This window comes from Tupaia chinensis, unplaced genomic scaffold, assembly GCF_000334495.1.
Source record: "Tupaia chinensis unplaced genomic scaffold, TupChi_1.0 Scaffold000056_1, whole genome shotgun sequence".
NCBI classification, from domain to species: domain Eukaryota; kingdom Metazoa; phylum Chordata; class Mammalia; order Scandentia; family Tupaiidae; genus Tupaia; species Tupaia belangeri.
In genome coordinates, this window is record NW_006159514.1 from 495,432 (window position 1) to 515,209 (window position 19,778).

General features: G+C 44.5%; 1 protein-coding gene across 1 annotated transcript in view; it reads left to right on the top strand.

Moving 5' to 3' along the window:
• DLX2 (distal-less homeobox 2) overlaps positions 1–19,778 on the top strand; it is a 120,205-nt gene that overhangs the window by 14,788 nt on the left and 85,639 nt on the right.

Sequence of the window (19,778 nt, forward strand, 5' to 3'; positions counted from 1 at the left end):
TCTCTCTCTCTCTCTCTCTCTCTCTCTCTCTCTCTCTCTGTCTGTCTCTCTTCAGTGAGCACACATGCCCTATGGAAAATTAAATAATAATAATTATTATTAAATTAAATAGTTCTTTTCAAAAAAAAAAAAGAAAAAATAAGCAAGAGTTTTGTAACATACCAAAGCTATCTGAAAATTCAGAGTAAGGGGTCTGGGGAAATTTTGCTGAATGAAAGCAGCTTTTCCCAAGTGAACAGCTACAACAAAAGGAAGGCATATGTTGTACTTCATTGTAGTCAACAATAATGTCCAGTTTTCATTTTTGTAAAGAGCACATACAACCCTGTCATCCCGAACACAATTCTTGGCCTTGAATCTTGAGTTCTATTTGACAAACTAAACACTACCGCAGTTTGGGAATGGCGCTCTGGTTCTTAAAAAGTTGTTGTGGTTTTTTTGTTTATTTTTCTGAGAAGGGGGAGGGGGAGGTTTTTGCTATAGGGCCCGTGTGCTTGCCAGAAAACCAGAGAGACAGAAAGCAAGAAATCACCCCCCCCTGGGGGGGGGATGGCCACGCCGCAATCCCTTCTCCTCCTTTTTCCTCTCAGGATCTTGGGCACACACGCACTCGTACTCAGCGTGAGTTTAAGCCATCAGGTCCGGGACTCGAACCACAGTCGACTACATGGGAGTCCAGCGACATAGCCATTATGCCAACTGCTGGTCCCTTTAAAAAGTTTTAATAGAACGGGGTAAGCAGGTGGTACAGTAAGGCTCTGGACTCCCACATGACTGACTGCAGTTCAAATCCTGGACCTGGCAGCCTGCTTTCTCACTTTCCCTTTCTCTCTCTCTCTCTGGAGAGTGCACATGCCTATAGCAAATTTAAATTAATAATAATAATAAAATTAAATAATTATTTTTTAAGAAAAAATAAAAATTTTAACAGAGCAAAGATACGTGATTTGGATCAGCTGTGTTCTGTGATTCAGTGAGAATTGATAGGTAAAGATGACATTGTGAACATGAATGGAGAAATTTTTGAAACACCAAGTTTAAGAAAAAGAGTTATAGGGGCCAAAGGTGGCATAGTGGTTCAGTGCTGGAGTTCCACATGGCTGACCACAGTTCGCATCCCAGACCTGGCAGCTTGAAAATCATGGTGGGTATAGGTGCGTACATGTCTAAAATCCCAGGAGGAGAATAGAGAAGGGATTGCTGCGTGGCCATCCCCGCAGGGAATGATTTCTCATTTTCCCTCTCACTGTCTTTCTTTGTTTCTCTCTGGCAAGTGCATGCACCTTATGGCAAAAACCTTAAAGAAAAAAAAAAGAAAAAGAAGAAGAGGAAAAGCATTATATATGTGCAATTATGTGACACTGGAAGTATTATGAGTAACTTATAGGGTCTGAAATGCTGTATGCATTTCAAATAAAATGTATTCTATTGGGACCAGCAGTTAGCGTAATGGCTATGTCGCTGGACTCCCACGTAGTCGGCCGCGGTTCGTGTCCCGGACCCGGTGGCTTAAACTCATGCCAGGCGCGTGTGTGTGCATGCCCAAGATCCCAAGAGGAGAATGGAGGAGAAGGGATTGTGGCATGGCCATCCCCTGTGGGGGTGATTTCTCGCTTTCTATCTCTCTGTCTCCCTCTGTCTGTCTTGCGAGCACACGCACCCTATAGCAAAAACCTCTCCAAAAAAAAGAAGAAAAAGAAAAAAAAAAATGTATTCTATTACGGGGCTGGACAGTGGTGCAGTGGTGAGACATGACACACTGCAAAGCGACCACATGGGAAAGTTTCAGGTTCACATCCAGAGACCCCCCTGAGTACGCAGTCATGTGTGTGCCCACAGACTGGGGATGGCGAAGGTTAGGGGCGGACCCTGCTGGGGATGCTGTCTTTGTCTCTCTCTCTCTCAAGAAAGAAACAGATAAAACTTTTTTAAAAACTTGTTTTATTAGTCAAATCGTGTAAAAAAAATTGTGACATACAATTTGAAACAATATTTAGCAGACTACAATAAGATCAAACAGCAATTTAGAAAGAAAGAAAGAAAGGATGATTTTAATGGATTCCATTTCTAAAAGTTACCTAAGGAAAATCCAGGCCAACTTTTTACAAGATCCTATCTAAGATAAGTCACAAAGACCGGCAGGCAGACCACTAAGATACCCTGGAGAAACACATTATGATTCAGGAATATTAAAGAAATGCACCACTCAGCAAGAATACCCATAAATCTCCTATAGATTAGAAAATTGAACATGTTCAAGGCCATTAAGGATAGCACAGAGCGAAATGAAAGAGAGAAATTCTTATATTGTTAAGTTTAGCGCTATCCTCCACCTTACAAAGAGCAGATGAAGGAAAAAAATCTCTTATTTGTACTTTAGCTCTGGAGCACATATTGATGTGCTTGGATCATCCCTACCTCCCCATATTGGGTTAGGTGGTTACAAAGATCAGAACTCACCTGGAGAAGATGGTGGTGCTTTGGCTCAGAGAGAGCCACCATAAGTCAAAAATGTTTAAGTCAAAATGCATTTACTGAGCCAGCAGGTGGCATGGAGTTTAAGGCACTGGATCCTACATAGCTAGCTGTATGGTTCAAGTCCTGGACCTGGTGGCTTGAAAAATCACACCAGGTTTGTGTGTGCCCAAAATCCCAAAATCCAGAGAGGACACTGGAGGAGAAGGGATTGTGACATGGCCATCCCTTTTAAGGGTGATGTCTCATTTTCCTCCCCCTCTCTCTCTCCCCCCTCCCTCCCTCTCTCTCCTCCCTATCCCCCCTCTCCTTCCCTCCCTCCCTCTCTCTCCCTCACCCTTCTCTCTCCCTCACACTTCTTTCTCCCTCACCCTTCTCTCTCTCCCTCCCTCTCTCTCTCCCTCCCTCTCTCCCCCTCTCTACCCCTCTCTCCCTCCCTCGCCCTCCCTCTCTCTGGAGAGTGTACTCATCTTACCACAGAGACTGAAAACATCACACCTGGACTATACCTCACCAACTGACCATCACAACATACTTAGCCAAGTCTCATTTACACATGCTCGGAACACTTCCATTAGCTGATAGTTGGTCAAAATTATCTAACACAAAGCCTATTTTGTAATAAGCAGCTAACTATCTCCTTAATTATTGAATACTGTACTGAAAGTGAAAAACAGAATGGTCACATGGATATTTGAAGTACAGCTTCTACTCAATATGTTTTATCACTTTCACACCATCATAAAGTTGAAAATCATGAATGGAGCCATCATAAGCTGGGATCATTTGTATATTACTATTTTTTAATTGCCAGAGGGCACATGAACTCTCTAGAGGAGAGGTGCATCTCCCAGGAGGAAGAGCATCTCTCGATGGGCCATGGTCACACCACAGTCCCCTCTCCTCTATTTCTCCATCCTGTCAGGATGTAGCGCATGTGTGCGTACACACTGATAAGTTTTCAGGTCATCGGGGCTAAGACTTGAGCCATGGTCAGCCGTGTGGGAGCTGGTTCCCTTCACCACTAGGCCACAGGGCTGGCCCTATATATTTGCCATTAATCTTTGCCTACATCCTAAGTTATTTTCTACATATAAATATCCAGAGCTTAATTTAGGGTCTAGCAGTATAGTATAAGTACCAAACTCCCCTAATACACACGAGTATAAACTGAGAGGGACCAGCAGATGGTGTGATGATTACGTCATTAGACGCCCACATAGTCGACTGCAGTTCCGGTCCCGGACCCAATGGCTTAAACTTCATGCTGGGTACCTGTGCGTGCGTGCCCAAAATCCCAAGAGGAGAAGGGAGGAGAAAGGACTGTGGCATGGCCATACCCACCGAGAGTGATTTCTCACTTTCTGTCTCTGTCTCTCGCTGGCAAGCACACATGCCCTATAGTAAAAATCTCTCCAAAAAAAAAAAAGTATAAACTGAGACTGTCATGCAATTACCACAGGGTCTACACAAAGAGTAGAAGGTGCCTTTACCCATTTTCCCAAAGCTTTACCCATGTTACACCAATTTCATCTTAAATTTACTGCTGTAGTTTGATATGTGAACATAGAAGAATGCTTTGTAAAATTTGAAAATTAAGCACAACACTTACCCAAGTACCATATTTGTAAAAGATGATAAAATCCATAATTTATTTATAACTTATATACTAACTGCCTGGTACATGCGCACGCACACACACACACACACACACACACAAATGAGGTAGCTGAGAATCAAAACATGACACAAGATAGTTCAAATAAATGTTTAGGAGAAGATATCTTCATTTCGAGGAAGAGAATATTAGCTATACTGAAAAAATATGAAATGATCTTTGATTTCAGCTCTGAGCTTCCTCGCAACAAAAGTAAAAATAGAAACATATTTCTCATCCTAAAATGAAAGGGAAGAACAAAATTTTCTCTAGAAATAAGCATCTTCCTGTTATTAAATTCTAAGAATTACCATTAATTCCCTTATGTAAAAAGTACCAAGCAACATAACAAACAATACACTGGGTCATTGGAAAGTCATGATGCATTTTTGCATAGGAAAACATAGAAAAAATACATCATGACTTTTCCAATGACCCAATATTTTGACTCAAACTTGTTGAAGATAGGAAGCTTTTCATGTGGTCATTTCTCCTACAGGCTCTTGACGAAGGACAAGGACATAAGGACGACATAAGACCTGGTTGGATTTCAGTAGAGACAGGTCTTTAAATTCTACCAAAAAACAGGGGTTTTTTTTGGATGACTCCAAATTTGGTGTTTTTCAAACATGAATTAGATCATGTGCTCATTAGTGCTACTTACTGAATATTTCTGGTTTTCCCCATTTCCAGACATACAGTAAAACTTGGACTTTTATGCCCACTTAAATAAGGTGAAACCAGCTGACATGCTGTGGCAGATGAAATATGAGCATCTGTAGTAGGCGGAACAGCCACGTGGAGGCTTTAAAAGCCAGGGCACATTGTACCATAACACTTACACTTTGTGGTTATCAGCAATGCTCAATAAATTCCTTAGCTTTTACAATTAAAGCATAGGCAACCAAATTAAAAATAGATAAGTTGGGCTTTATAATCATTTAAAACTCTGTGCATCAAAGGACATGATCAGGAGCCAGCAGGTAGTATGGTGGTTAAAGTGCTAGGCTCCTACACGGCCAGCTGCGGTTCAAGTCCCAGACCAGGTTTTGTGTGAACAAAACATGTTTACACAAAATGTATACCTGAATATTCAAGGTGGCATTATTCACAATAGCCAAATATCAATCAATTAATAAATGGATACACAACATGTGGTGTACTCATAGAATGGAATACTATTCAGCAATAAAAATGGAATGAGGTTCTGTTCAATGCTACAACATGGATGAGCCTTGAAAACCTAATGCCAGGTGAAAGACATCAGACCCAAGAACCCAGAAGGCACATGCACTTGCCAGAGAGAGAGAGAAAGAGAGAAGCACCCCTCACGGGACATAGTCACAACACAATCCCTTCTCTTTCACTCCTCCTTCCTTTTGGGATTTTGGACACACATGCACAGGTGGCTGGGATGTTTTTCAAGCCTCCAGGTACTGGACTCAAACTGCACGGTCAGTCACGTGGAATCCAGCCATCCCAACCACAAAGCCAAAGGCTGACCCCAAAGTTGAGTTTCTAACAATTCCCTAACTGATATTAATAGGACTCTCCTTAAGAACCACTGCCTTGGGAACCAGCAGTTAGCGTAATGACTATGTCGCTGGACTCCCACGTAGTCGAATACGGTTCGTGTCCCGGACCCGGTGGCTTAAAACTCACGCTGGGCGCGTGTGCGTGCATGCCCAAGATCCCGAGAGGAGAATGGAGGAGAAGGGATTGCGGCGTGGCCATCCCCCCTGGGGGGTGATTTCTCGCTTTCTGTCTCTATGTCTCTCTCTGTCTGTCTGGCGAGCGCACGTGCCCTACAGTGAAAATCTCTCCAAAAAACAAAAAAAAACAAAACAAAACAAAAAAAAGAACCACTGCCTTCTATTTTTCAAATATTAGGTGAGTTTCTGATAGACAACAATTCAAAACAGAACTCTGTGAAAGGAACCAGAGAACAATCAATTCAAGGATATACTCTCCTTCGATACCTGAAGATCAGACTTCTGTAGTGTTGATTCTCTCATCGACTTTGGTCACAAAACAATTAGGCTGAAAAGTTAGCCTATAGCAGTGAAAACTGTGATGGTTTATTCAGTGTGTCAACTTGACTGAGCCTTGAGGTGCCCAGACATTTGGTCAAGCATCACTCTGGGTGTGTCTGTGAAGGCACTTCTGGATGAGATTAGCATTGGAATCAGTAGACTAAGTAAGGCAGATTGTCCTCCCCAATGTGGGTGGTTCTCATCCAGTCAGTTGAAGGTCTAAATAGAACAAAAAGGCTGACCTACCTGAGAGCAAGAGGCACTCCTTCTGCCTAAATGCCTTGAGCTGGCACATCAGTTCTTTTCTGCCTTTAGACTCAAACTAAAACATTGGCTCTTTCTGGGTCTCAAGCCTGCCAACTGTAGATCTTGGGACTCATTACCCTCTCTAATCACATGAGCCAATTCCTTAAAATATATATACATGCATGCATACACACACACACATACACACACACACACACACACACACACACATATAAAGATGATGATATCAGTATCCATATATTATTTAAGGAATTGCTTCATATGTATCATTTATGATATGTGTGTATGTATAGATGTTCTCTGTTATGATGACTCAGCTTACAATTTTCCCACATTACCATGGTATAAAAGCAATATGTATTCAGTAGAAGCCATACTTCAAATGTAGCCTAAATGCATTTTTGACTTAGGATATTTCAACTTACAATGAGTTTATCAAGCAACCCCATCATAAGTTGAGGACTACATACATAAATATTGGGTTGTCAGAAAAGTCATAATGCACTTTTGCATAGAAAAACGTAGAAAAAAATATGTCATGACTTTTCTGATAACCTAATACATATATGTGCATATGTGTGTGTATACGCGCGTCTGTGTATGTATATATCTGACTGGTTCTGTCTCTCTAGAGAACTCTGACTAATACGAAAACTAATGAGCCTTTCTTGGATTTTCATACAGACTAAGCTGGAGGTAGACAGGGAATTTCTCATTAATAAACCTTCATGATCCATGCACCTCCAGTCAAAGGTTTCTATAGCAACCTGAATTCCAAGGCAAGGCTCAGGCCACATTTTCACAAACTGCAGCTAGACGAGTAGAAATAAGTAACCCCTTGTGATCAACCAAGAAAATGAGGAATGATGAAAGACTAGCACCAGTGTCTGATTTGAATTAATTCCCCATGATTTAGGTCCATGGAATTCACAGCAGACATACCCACACCTTCCCCACCACAGAGATTACCTGATTTATTGAGGTCAAGGCAATGTTTCATTACCAATGAATGAAAAGCAATGTTGCCATTACCTTTGTTCACATATAAACGTATTTGTTTTCTTCCTTTTTTCATTTTTTTGTTTTCAATCTTTATTTATTTTATTTCATTTGTTATTATTATTTTTTAATTTGACCAGAGAGAGAGAGAAAGGGAAAGTGAGAAAGCAAGCGTCCAAGTCCAGGACTCAAACCATGGTCACCCATGTGGGAATCCAGTGCTCTTTAACCACCACACCACCTGCTGGCCCTATGTTTCCTTCCTTCTTAATTCCCTCAAACTTATTCTGAGAGGCCATATTCATATTATGCTGAGAGAATGCACTCTACAGTTTCATATTTTGCATATTGTGATGACCCTGACATGGTACTTAACCTATATGTGCTTCAGTTTCCTCATACATCACTAGAAATAGCAATTCTAACCAGTGGCCGTCAGGATCTAAGCAGTAAAACAGAAACTACTTTTAGGTATTTCCAATACAGTGAGGGAATTATTTCCATAGATGAATGGGGACTGAGATAGAGAGGAAGTAGGGTGAAAGACAAAGAAAACAGATGGAATTAGGAAGTCCAGGGTCACCCAAGGAAGCTGGATCTCCAAGGTCTTGCAACTGGTGCTCCCCACCTGGGAGGGAGCTCATGATACTCTGACTACTCCCTCCCCTTCACCTTGCAGTGCTCCCCATGCCTTCCACTGACATGCCATGCAGATGCAGCAGGGAAACACGCCCTGCTGGCTGTTCCCCTGGGGCACAGAGAAGGGGATGCCTCTAAGGGTCCATGGCCCAGGCCAGCACGAGACTGTGAGGATTCAGTTACAACAGGTGCAAAGTCGCTGTAGATGTCAGGATCCTTTGAGTTGCATATTTTAAACTGGGGCTCAATGCCTTTTCCTCTTCTTCTTCAACACATTTTTTCCCTCCTGGCGGCTTCTCTCTGTCCTCCCACTCTCTCATCACCCAGTGCTTTCCTCCCACTTCCTCGCCCACACTCACCAGCAGACAGCAAGTTGGCTGGCCTCCCAACGAGACTACAGACATGGCAGAATCTGGGGGATGATGGTGTTCCATGTTCTGGCTGCCAGATCCAGTGATGTCCTCCTCTCCTCAGAGCCTGACTGCCTGCCACCACACACCAGGTTGCACAAGGCGTGGCCACACATCAAACGTGGCACCAACAGAGCGAGGCAACAGCAAGTGGGGGCCCTTACATTTCAGTTCTTCTTGGTCCAGACCCACCACCAGCTGGTAACGGTAGGACCAAGCAGCTTGCCACAGTCACCTCCTTCGAACACTCCGGGCTGGGTCTGCTTTAGAAAGAGCAGATTGAAAGGGACAATCTCTACATGCTCTAAATGCAAATTATCTTATGTCTGACTACAACCATCAAATTAACTGTTAGTAAAGCTAACAGCAACACAAACAAAAAACAAACAAAACAAAAAACTATACTCCATGAGCTGGCCAGGTAATCTAGTGATCGAAGGAGCAGGTCCTCACATGACTGGCTGTAGTTCAAATCCCAGCCCTAGTGACTTGAAAAACATGCACATGTGCCCAGGATCCCAACTGGATGGAAAAGTGAAGAGAGAGGGCAGTGTGACCGCGCCCTACCAGGTGTACTCCCCACTCCCTCCTCCTCTCTCTGGTACACACAAGCACGTTTGCAATTAAAAAAAAAAACACTCTAATACAAAAAAAGATTATATAAGCAGGTTATGTGTATAAGGTGTATCTAAAACATAAATAAATTGTGTATTTAGACTTGGGCTCCCATCCCCAAGATATCTCATTATGCATATGCAAATACACCAAAACCAAAAAAAAAAAATCGAAATCCAAACTATTTCTTCTCCTAAGCATTTTAAATGAGAAGTATTCAACCTGTATTCTCAAATCCTGTCCTCCTTACACATAAATTATTTTTATATTCAAATAATTCAGAATTATGAGGAGAAAATTACGGGAAGAAAAATGAAATATTATTCTAGTGCAGAGTCCATGAGAAACTATCTTGTCAAATTATATCTTTACCGTCTTCCAAGCCCTGTATGGTTTTTCTTCAGCCCTCTTCTCCAGAATGTATAAAAGAATATTTCTTCTGACATTGTCTTCAACAATTGGGGCCCAGTTGTGAACCACGGCCATCAGCCTGAACTACACATACCAGCCCTTTCTGGAAACAGAGAGGGAACGTGAGAAATCACCCCCGCCCCGGTGGGGTATGGCCACACTGCAATCCCTTCTCCTCCATGCACTTCTTGGAACTTGGGGCACAGGAGCACAGGTTCCCAGTTTGATTTTCAGTTTGAGCCACGGTCAGCCATGAGGGAGTGCAGTGCCTTAACCACTATGCCACCTGCTGGCCCCTTGATCATTTTTCTGCTGACCTGAATTTGAATTTAAAACCCAGATCTCCCTACAATCGGAAATCCCCAGTCTTTCTAATGCTGATTTTATTCAGTACTCATTATCCTGGGAAGGCTGGTACTGCTAAGAGAGGGTAATTTAAAGCAAGAATACAATGGAAATTAGAACACTGCTACTATTGCCCTGTCAAAGTGAACACGTTCTCCTCTACCGAACTGCCATTTTCTGTTTGGAAGGGAAGGAGGGATATGTGCCTTTTTCCAGCGTGCCCCGCTTGTGCTGGTAAATGCTTCCTTCCTGTCATTGATTGAATACGCACAAGTGCCCTTCCGTACCCACCGAGAAAGAGCAGGTCTTGACAGGGGAATCACACCATGTTTCCCTGCTCTTTTTTTCAACCTTGTAAAAGCTCTTCATCCTTTCCAAGTAGAGGAAAGTTTTGGCAAAGAGGGGGGTTTTTCTCCAAGGCGACAAAAAGCATTTTCTCCTCCCTCTTTTGTTGGCTGTTAGGTTTGAAACCCTTTTGCCCTGAGAACAATACACTGCAGAGTTACTTTATGTGGCTGCTTTTCACCATGCTTCCTCCCACCCTCAGAATAATAGGCCACCATTTTAACATCAGAGAACGTGAGCTGTAGTGAGTCTAAGTTGAATGTGAGTCAGGCCCGTAAGTCCCACTCCCTGGACTCAGCTGGGCTGCTCAAAGAGGCTTAATTTTAAAAAAGCAACCTGGTACTCTGAAGTCCCAATGAGCAGGAAATGGACTCCCACATCAATAGAATGCCAACCACCCTGGTGAGCACACAACCCTGAAGGCAATTTGGAAAATTTAGGAAGTCGGAGAAGATGAATAAATAAGAGAGGAACCAAGCAATTTCCTTTTTCTTTTTTATGAAGACTATGATTGTAAGCCATAATCTTCCTCCCATCACTAATGAAATGGGGGAAAGGGAGAGTTTAATATATGTGGTAGTGTTAAATAACCCATAACTAAATGCACAGGCAACATCAACAATAAATATCCTCAGATGGAAATACAATGAGGGCCTAGAAATTTGAGGTGGCATCCTCTCTAAATAGAACTCACTAAGGAAAATTCTGTTAAAAAAAAACAACAACAACAACAAAAATCTCCTCTAGCACTAAGCCAAAAATATACTGTTTCTAAACATTGTTTCCAGTGATATAAAACTCGCTATAACTCTCTCTAGCCTCAAGTGAAATAAAGATTTGCTAGTTAGCTCCATAATTAGATCATTCTAGACAGCAATCTGAGCAGATCATGTCCCAAAGCTAATGTTTCCCCTTGTAATTATCTTATGTCTGTCTACAACCATCAAATTAACTAAATAACTGCCAAGTCGCCGACATGATGTGGCAACTGCAGAGCAGCTTTTGGGGACTCTTCCTCCTTTTGTTTTTATTGTTGTTATTGTTTGCTTGTTTGTTTTTAAGTTACTAAAGGGTGCCTGTGCTCACCAGCAAGAGACAGAGAGACAGAAAGAGAGAGAAGAGGCAGAAAGTATCCCCAGTGGGGCACAGTCACACCACAATCCCCTGTCCTCTATTTCTCCACCCTGTCTGGACCTTGGGCACACATATACATGTACCCAGGGTGTTCCTCAAGCTAGTGGGACCTAGAGTCAAACCTTGGTCAGCCATGTGGGATCTGGCTCCCTAACCAGCACGCCATGTAGCCAGCCCAAGGGGCTTCTTCTCCTGTTGTTCTTTCTCCTTCCACCATATATTACTATTTACTCTTTCATCTTTTTGTTTTCAAAAGTTATTCAGGCTATTAGAAAATAGGCCACCTGGACCTATGATTTATAGAAATTATTTCTTTGCAATGTTCCAAATCTGGCTTTTGTTGTAACTGGTGTTTACCTTTAATGACTTCAAGCATTCTACCAAAGATGCTCACTCATCTTCAAAAGAGTACAGAGAAAGGGAACCAGAAGTTAGCGTAATGGCTATGTCACTGGACTCCCATGTAGTCGATCGCGGTTTGGGTCCTAGACCTGGTGGCTTAAAACTCACGCCAGGTGTGTGTGCGTGCATGCCCAAGATCTCGAGAGGAGAATGGAGGAGAAGGGACTGCGGTGTGGCCATCCCCACTGGGGAGTGATTTCTTGCTTTCTGTCTCTCTGTCTCTCTCTGTCTGTCTGGCGAGTGCACGTGCCCTATAGCGAAAACCTCTCCCAAAAAAAAAGAGTGCAGAGAACACAGAAGATTGAGACATGCAGACCTAGTGCTCCATCATTTCCAAAGTGCTGTTTCATAGCCTTCTTCTTTCACCCCACAGCCCTATGAGGTGGGAATTTTTTTTTGAAAGAATTATTTTATTTCCTTTATTATCATCATTAGTATTTGTTTAATTTGACCAGAAAGAGACAGAGAGAGAGAAAGGGAAAGTAGGAAAGCAAGCTTCCAGGTCCGGGACTAGAATGACGGCCCATCATGTGGGAATCCAGCGCCTTAACCACCATGCCACCTGTCGGCCCCAAGGGGGTAATTATTTCAGACATGGGAAAATTATTAGGTCGTCAGGAAAGTCATGACATATTTTTCTGTGCAAAAATGAATCATGACTTTCCCGACCACCAAATGTATCTTCAAGTGACTCCCGAGACTAAAGGGTTGAAGAGTCAAAGATGCCCTAGAACTCATGTTTCTCCTGAATGTTCTCAGACTGGGCTGGGGTGAACTTACAGGAGTGGTTCTGACTCCCTTACCGTGAGTGCAGATACAGGGACACTGCAGGATGGGGATGGTTGGATGTGCCTGGGCTGGGCGCCATGTTTGTGAGGTTTATGTCTCACAGAGCACGCTAACAGTGGCACTGGTCCCCATCTGTCTTCACGATGCCGTGAGAATGACAGAATGAGGGTCTCCCTTTTATTATTTTAATATTTTTCAGCTGCCAGAGGGCGCATGTGCTTGCCAGAAGGAGAGAGTGAAAAACACACCAGGCACATATGTGTGTGCGTGCCCACGATCGGAAAAAGACATGGAGAAGAAATCATTGCGGTGTGACCATCCCCAAAGAGGGTACTTTTTCTCTTTTTCTCTCCCTCCCTGATGAGAGACACGTGCCTGGCAAGTTTCTAAAGGTGTCAGGTCCAGGTCTCAAACCACACCATTAGCCATGTAGGATCTAGCCACCTTCACCACCACTCCACCAGCCTGTCCTATTATTATCACTCTTTTTTTTTTGAAGAGGTTTTTGCTATAGGGCAAGTGTGCTCACCAGAAAAAGAGAATAGAAAGTGAAAAATCACTCCCCAGGGGGGATGGCCACACTGCAATCCCTTCTCCTCCATTCTCCTCTCGGGATCTTGGGCACGCACGCACACGCACCCCGCGTGGGTTTTAAGCCACCGGGTCCGGGACGTGAACCGCGGTCGACTACGTGGGAGTCCAGCAACATAGCCATTATGCTAACTGCTGGTTCCCGATCATTCTATTTTTAACGGATGCTTTTCATGGCTGATATTTGTGTTTTCCTAAATTATTCAATTGCCTTTTGCTCCAGACTGAAGTTTCTCTCTCTCTCTCCCTCTCTTTCTCCATGCACACCCTCTAACAAATTAAAAGAGAGATAAGGAAGCCAGTCAAGAGGCATTGCCCCAATGACATAGTTAAGCGGTGAGACCTGGAAGAGTACCCATTTTGGGGGGATCATTTAGAACACATTTAGTTGCAAGAATCATAAAAATAAACAACTAAAATAGTAAAACTGACCTATTGGATCCTGTCACTGAAGTCGGGGCTGGATTGGATTCAGTGCCTTACGTAATCAAGGGCCCTTTCTGCCTTTCTGTCTGCCCTGAGCCCTTGGAGCTGTCATCCAGAGCACAGACGCATGTCGTCTCATGTATCCTGAACTTTTCACTTGGTGGCTGGACTCCAAGGGGAAGCATCCCAGATGGGATATTCAAAAGGACCCAGAAGGAAGCTGCAAGGCTTCTTACAACCTAGCCTTTAGAAAATCTCGAATGTCAGAGCCAGACAGTAGTGCAGTGATAAAACATGATGCTCGGAACCAGCTGTTAGCGTAATGGCTATGTCGCCGGACCCTCACATAGTTGACCGCGGTTCGTGTCCCGGACCCCGTGGCTTAAACTCACGCTAGGCGCGTGTGCATGCGTGCCCAAGATCCCAAGAGGAGAATGGAGAAGGGATTGTGGTGTGGCCATTCCCCTTGGGGGGGGTGATTTCTCACTTTCCATCTCTCTGTCTCTCTCTCTTTCTGGCGAGCGTGCATGCCCTATAGCAAAAAACTCTCACAAAAAAAAAATAAAAAAAATGATGTTCTACAAGACTGACCCACGTGGAATTGTTCCAGGTTCTCACCCAGAGACCTTCCTGTATCTGCCAGGCATGCACATACCTATGCTCCGAGGCTGCTGAGGCTGGGGGTAGATCTTGGTGTCAAAACTCTGTTAAAAGTGCTGTTCTCTGTCTCTGACTTTCTCTCACTCATGGAAGAGATAAACTAAATATACTTTTTTAAAAAAATGTAAAAAGCAAAAAGTCCTAGAGTATTGTTTCTGCAATAGTCAAAAAGTCACCAAGGCCAGCCCTGATTTAAGGGGAAGAGAAATAGGCCCCACCTTTTGAAGGGAAGAGCAGCGTGTGTTGAAGCAGCAAAGGAACCTGGAAGGATACCCAACATAAAATGGCTGAACACCACAGAGGCACTCGATTCAGAAGCCTCTATTAGCTTTCTCTGCCTGTGAGCTAAGGACAAAGCTTCTGGCCTTTGAGACCCTCTGCCTGGCCTAACTTACTATTCTAGCTCCATCCACCACTGTTCTCAGCGCTCACTATGGCCCAAATCAACCCCTTGTTTCCCCACCTCTGTGCTTTTGCTTATTGCATTCTCTTTTCTGCAAAGGCTCTACTTGTTCACTTCTGCCGGATCAAAGAAGTTCCTCTAAGACCTAATTCAAGTCCTTCCCGCCCAGAACCCATTACCCAGCACAGGTAATTTCCAAGCCCTCTGACCCTTCCTATACCACTGATGAGGCCTCTCCCATGGAACAACATTCACTGGGTGATATGCCATCTGACGGCATGGCAGCAGGTGAGACAGTTAATGAGTAAGAGCAAGTTTTCACTCACGGTTCTCTTGGTTTAATTTTTCACACACACACACACAGATACACACATACACATTTAGTTTTATAATATAAAAACAAAAATGTTAAATAAAAACAAATATAAATACATTAGGAAAAATAACATGGGCTAGAATAATCTCAAAATTTCATAAAGAAAGCTGGTTTACTTTGGCAATACTAAAAAAACAAACAAAACTCTCTAAAGAATATTTGCTACGGGAGGGCTGGCCCCATAGTGCAATCATTAGGCTCTGTGCAGAAGCCGCATCCACACAGCCAGTGAGGGTTCAGACCCCAACCCCAGCAGCCTGCAGAACACACCAGGCACGGACGTGCATGCCCAGGACCCTGATGGGATGAACTGGAGGAAAAATCACTGTAGTGCAAAAGGCCCTGCTGGGAGTAATTTCTCTTTTTCTCTCTTCTCTCTCTTCTCTCTCTCTCTCTCTCTCTCTCTTGCACACACATGCTCTCTGACATTAAAAAAAAAAAAAAGGAGAAAAGTAAATGGACAAATATTGACTCATGACTCTACCTACCCTAAGGTTCCATCCTTAGCAGTGTACACCTTCTTCTGGCTTATAATTTTCATTTCCCAATGCCTTCCGTGGGACTCTTCAGCTAGAGTGAGGAACGGAATTGAACAGGTCAGGAATGCGGCACACCCTACAGCCTGTACAAATACGGCGGCTGTACCACTGAGTCAGAAGTTATCCTTAGCCTGGGAACCAGCAGTTAGCGTAATGGCTATGTCGCTGGACTCCCACGTAGTTGACCGCAGTTTGTGTCCCGGACCCGGTGGCTTAGAACTCACGCCGGGCACATGTGCATGCGTGTCCATGATCCCGAGAGGAGAATGGAGGAGAAGGGATTGCAGCGTGACCATCCCCCCTGAGGGGGTGGTTTCTCGCTTTCTGTCTCTATGTCTTTCTCTGTCTGTCTGGCGAGCGCACGCGCCCTATAGCGAAAACCTCTCAAAAAAAAAAAAAAAAAAGAAGAAGTCATCCTTAGCCTGACTCTGGCCTCACCATCTTTTATGAGCATGAAAAGAGGGTACATATATGAATCAGACCAAGGCCACTTTCTTCTTTAGACTATTTCACAACTTATAGCCTTGAAAACTGCCATCTTGGAAGAGAAAATTTTGCTCTTTTCCTGGCTCTGTTTTTCACAACATCAGTGCCATAAATAGATTCTTCTACCTTCACTCAGCAGGGACTCTTTTAAGGAAAAGAAAGAAAGAGAGAGAGAAAGAGAGAGAGAAAGAAAGAAAGAAAGAAAGAAAGAAAGAAAGAAAGAAAGAAAGAAAGAAAGAAAGAAAAAAGAAAGAAAGAAAGAAAGAAAGAAAGAAAGAAAGAAAGAAAGAAAGAAAGAAAGAAAGAAAGAAAGAAAGAAAGAAAGAAAGAAAAGAAAAGAAAAGAAAAGAAAGAAACCATAAATGACACAGGGGAGCAAGCTCCATGGGAGTTCTTCAATCCTTCTTCCAGCCTTGACAGAGTACACATCCCTAACTGGTCAAAAGCTGTGCTATTTGTCTAGGCCCTGAGAAAAAGAGGTCCACAGCCTGCTGAGGGTCAACTCTGGCTGGAAATACGTCCCTCCTGCCAACCCAAGTCCCTGTCTGTGGGTCCAGGGTTGGTGTGCCAAGTCCTCCATGAGCTGCGCTGAAATGAAGCACTGTGATAACCCTTGCTACTTCTCCCATGTTCCTGGTGGAGTCACAGGGCAGAGGACCCATCCTCACAGTGTCAGGCAGAGTGGGAGACAGCCACCAAGGGACTGCTCATTGTGTCTGTAGAAGGAAGAGGTGAGTGTTGCCTCTGGGGAAAGAATTTGGTAAAGGGTCTAGCCATGCAGGCACAGGCAGTAAGGCACCACTGCAGTTCTGGGGATCAGGGCCTCCGATTCCAGTGGACCTGAGCATGTCAGGCACACACATGTGCACATCCATGAACCTGGCCGGCTGGAAGGTTGGGGGATGAATGGTAGCATGGTGAAACCTGTCAAGAGTAGTTCTCTCTCTAAAAGTATTATTTTTTAAAAAGAAAAGAGGGACCAGCAGTTGGCTTAATGGTTATGTTGCTGGACCCCCACGTAGTTGACCGTGGTTCGGACCTAGCAGCTTAAAACTCATACCAGGTGCGTGTGTGTGTGTGTGTGTGTGTGTATGTGCGTGTGTGCCCAAAATCCCAAAAGGAGAATGAAGAAGGAACTGCAGTGTGGCCATACCCCCCAGGGTGTGTGTGTGCGATTTCTCAATTTCTCTCTATCTCTCTGTCTCTCTGGAGAGAGCACATGCCCTACAGCAAAATCTCTCTCTAAAAAAAACAATTAGGTAAAAAAGGATGAAAAGAAGCCCCTGCATATGTCCACCTGGTTTTAAGGAGTTCATTCCTGCAGCGCGTGCTGTGAGAGCCGCGACTTCCCCCGTTACACTAATCTATCCCCATACGAGGTATCATCTGCAACATCGAGCTCCCAGTCAGGATACAGGAAAGGGACAGGTGTGGATAAGGACAGATGGCTGTAAGACAGGGTCCAGCCTGTCCTCAACAATCTGTGTCCTTCCTACTAGTGTGGAACAAAAGATAACAAAGAGCTGCAGAACTTTCCGGAGTAGAAATGCTTCCTTGTACAAGTAAACAAGGCCCGGACACAGCGGCTCGAGTGGAAGGCACCACTGCACTGTGGCCGAGGCCATGGGGGAGATCCAGTTTGGGTACCCAGACCAACCTGAACAGGTTGGGCACAGTGGCACATGCTTGTCGTCCTAGCTGACTGGGGGTTGATGCAGGAGGATTGTGATGTGGAGAGAGCCTGTCAAAAATATGGGGCCAGATAGTTGTTCAGTGGTAAAATACAGCCTCTAAGAGGCTGATCTGCATGGAAGGTTCTGGCTTTACATTTGGAGAGCTCTCTGAGTATGCTGGACACCCGTGTGTCCATGATCCGGGACGGACTGAGGCAGAGGGTCCAGCACCGTGTAAGACTCTGCCCTGAATGTTCTTCCACTCTCTCCTACATAGAAGAGAGAAACTTTTAAAAGGACCTCTTTTTGTAACAGATCAGAGCTTCTTTCGGGACAGGGTTACAAGGCCACACTTCCCTCACCCACTGACCTCCATGCCTCAGCCTTCTCACACACCGTTTACCAAGGTGGGAAACTCGGGGAGAGGGTGTTATGATGACCCAAGCAGCTGCCAGCTGAGCGCACGGCTATTACATGGCTGTCTAGACTTAAGGCCCTGAATTATGGTGAAACAGGTGCACAGAACTCCAGATTTCCCCGACCTGCAACTTCCTCTTAGAGAACTCTGGCTGCAAAACTTCACACACCACAGTACCTGGAGCTAGCTGAGCCAAGTGACTTACAAGCTGCAGTCACTTGTGGCTTCTGACCACTGCAGGCTTTCTACCCCCCTTTAATCCAGGTCTCAAAATGTGACTTCTGAGCAAAAGCTTAAGGGAACTGAGGAAGGGGCTACAGGGGTATCTGAGTGAAGAGCTTCCCTGGGAAAGGGAACAACCAGGCCAAGAGATCACAAGTGAACCTCCCATGCCCACATTCTGGAACCTCATCCCCAGGAGCAAGCTTTTAGGCAAGAGGAAGCAGAGGCAAGGAGGCCAGAGCAGGACAGCTCGCATGAGAGAGGACTACCTTACCCTGCCAAACCTTGGGAATGATGGAGACAAAGGAACTTACCAGTCCTGGACGCTTGAACTCCTTTCTTCTTCCTCCCTCAATGAGCCCATCTATTCCTCCAGCTCAGATCTGCCTTATCTATGGCCCCCTCTCAGAGGTCCCACTGCCTGCTGGACATGTCTAGATGGCTGTTGCTATAGCCGGAATGTTCATATCTCCCCCAAATTCATACATTAAAATCCTAGCCCTTGAGGTGACAGTATTAAGAAGTGGGGCCTTTGGGGAGTGATTAGCTCGTAAGAGCCAGGCCTTCATGAATGGGATTAGTGCTCTTATGAAGGAGATCCCAGAGAGCCACCTGTCCCTTCCACCCAGGCGAACACAGCAGGCAGGCTCTAGCCATAAAGTCAAAAGTGTGTCCTTACCAGGCACCAAATATGCCTCGACTTTGGACTTTCCAGCCTCTGGAACTATAATAAATTTCTGCTGTTTTTAAACCACCCAGGTTATGGCATTTTGTTACAGTAACCCAAATGGCTAAGACATACATCCCCAGTGACCTCAGCCTCTCCCCCCAACTCCCTTCCTTCTCCTCCTAGATCGAGAAGCCTATTCTATTGCCCAGGCCAGAAGCCTGGGGATCACACCTGAACCTTCTCTCTCCTTGATCACCTACACCGCCCTATCAATTCTACCTGTTTTATAGCTCCAGGATCCCTCCCCCTCTGAGTTTCCTCTGCCACTATCTTAACGCAGACACTGGTCACATTCTAACGAGTCTCTGGCCTAATCCAAAATCACCTTTGCAAATCCAAATCTGAACATGTCACTCCCTTGCCCAAAATTCTTCAGTGGCTTTCCATAGTCCAAAGTCCTGACCCCTTAGAGTGACTTGCATGACCCCCCCCCAGGACATGGTCTCTGACTCCCACCTTGGCCTCTAGTCTGCCCTCTCCTTAAACCCTGAGCCAGCCAGCCCCACTTAGCATTTGCTGTCCCTCAAACCTGCTATGCTCCCTGTCATCTCCTGCCTCTGCACATGCTAGTCCCTTTATCTGGAATGTCTGTCCTGTCCTGCTTTATCTGGTTCAGGCCTCGTGTCAGTGCCTCCCCTTGTTGTGCGCATCACACATTGTCACTTTCCCCATGCTGTAAGTCACTCATACCCCTAGATTATAATGGTTCCTCTCTCCCTTACTAAGCTTTGAG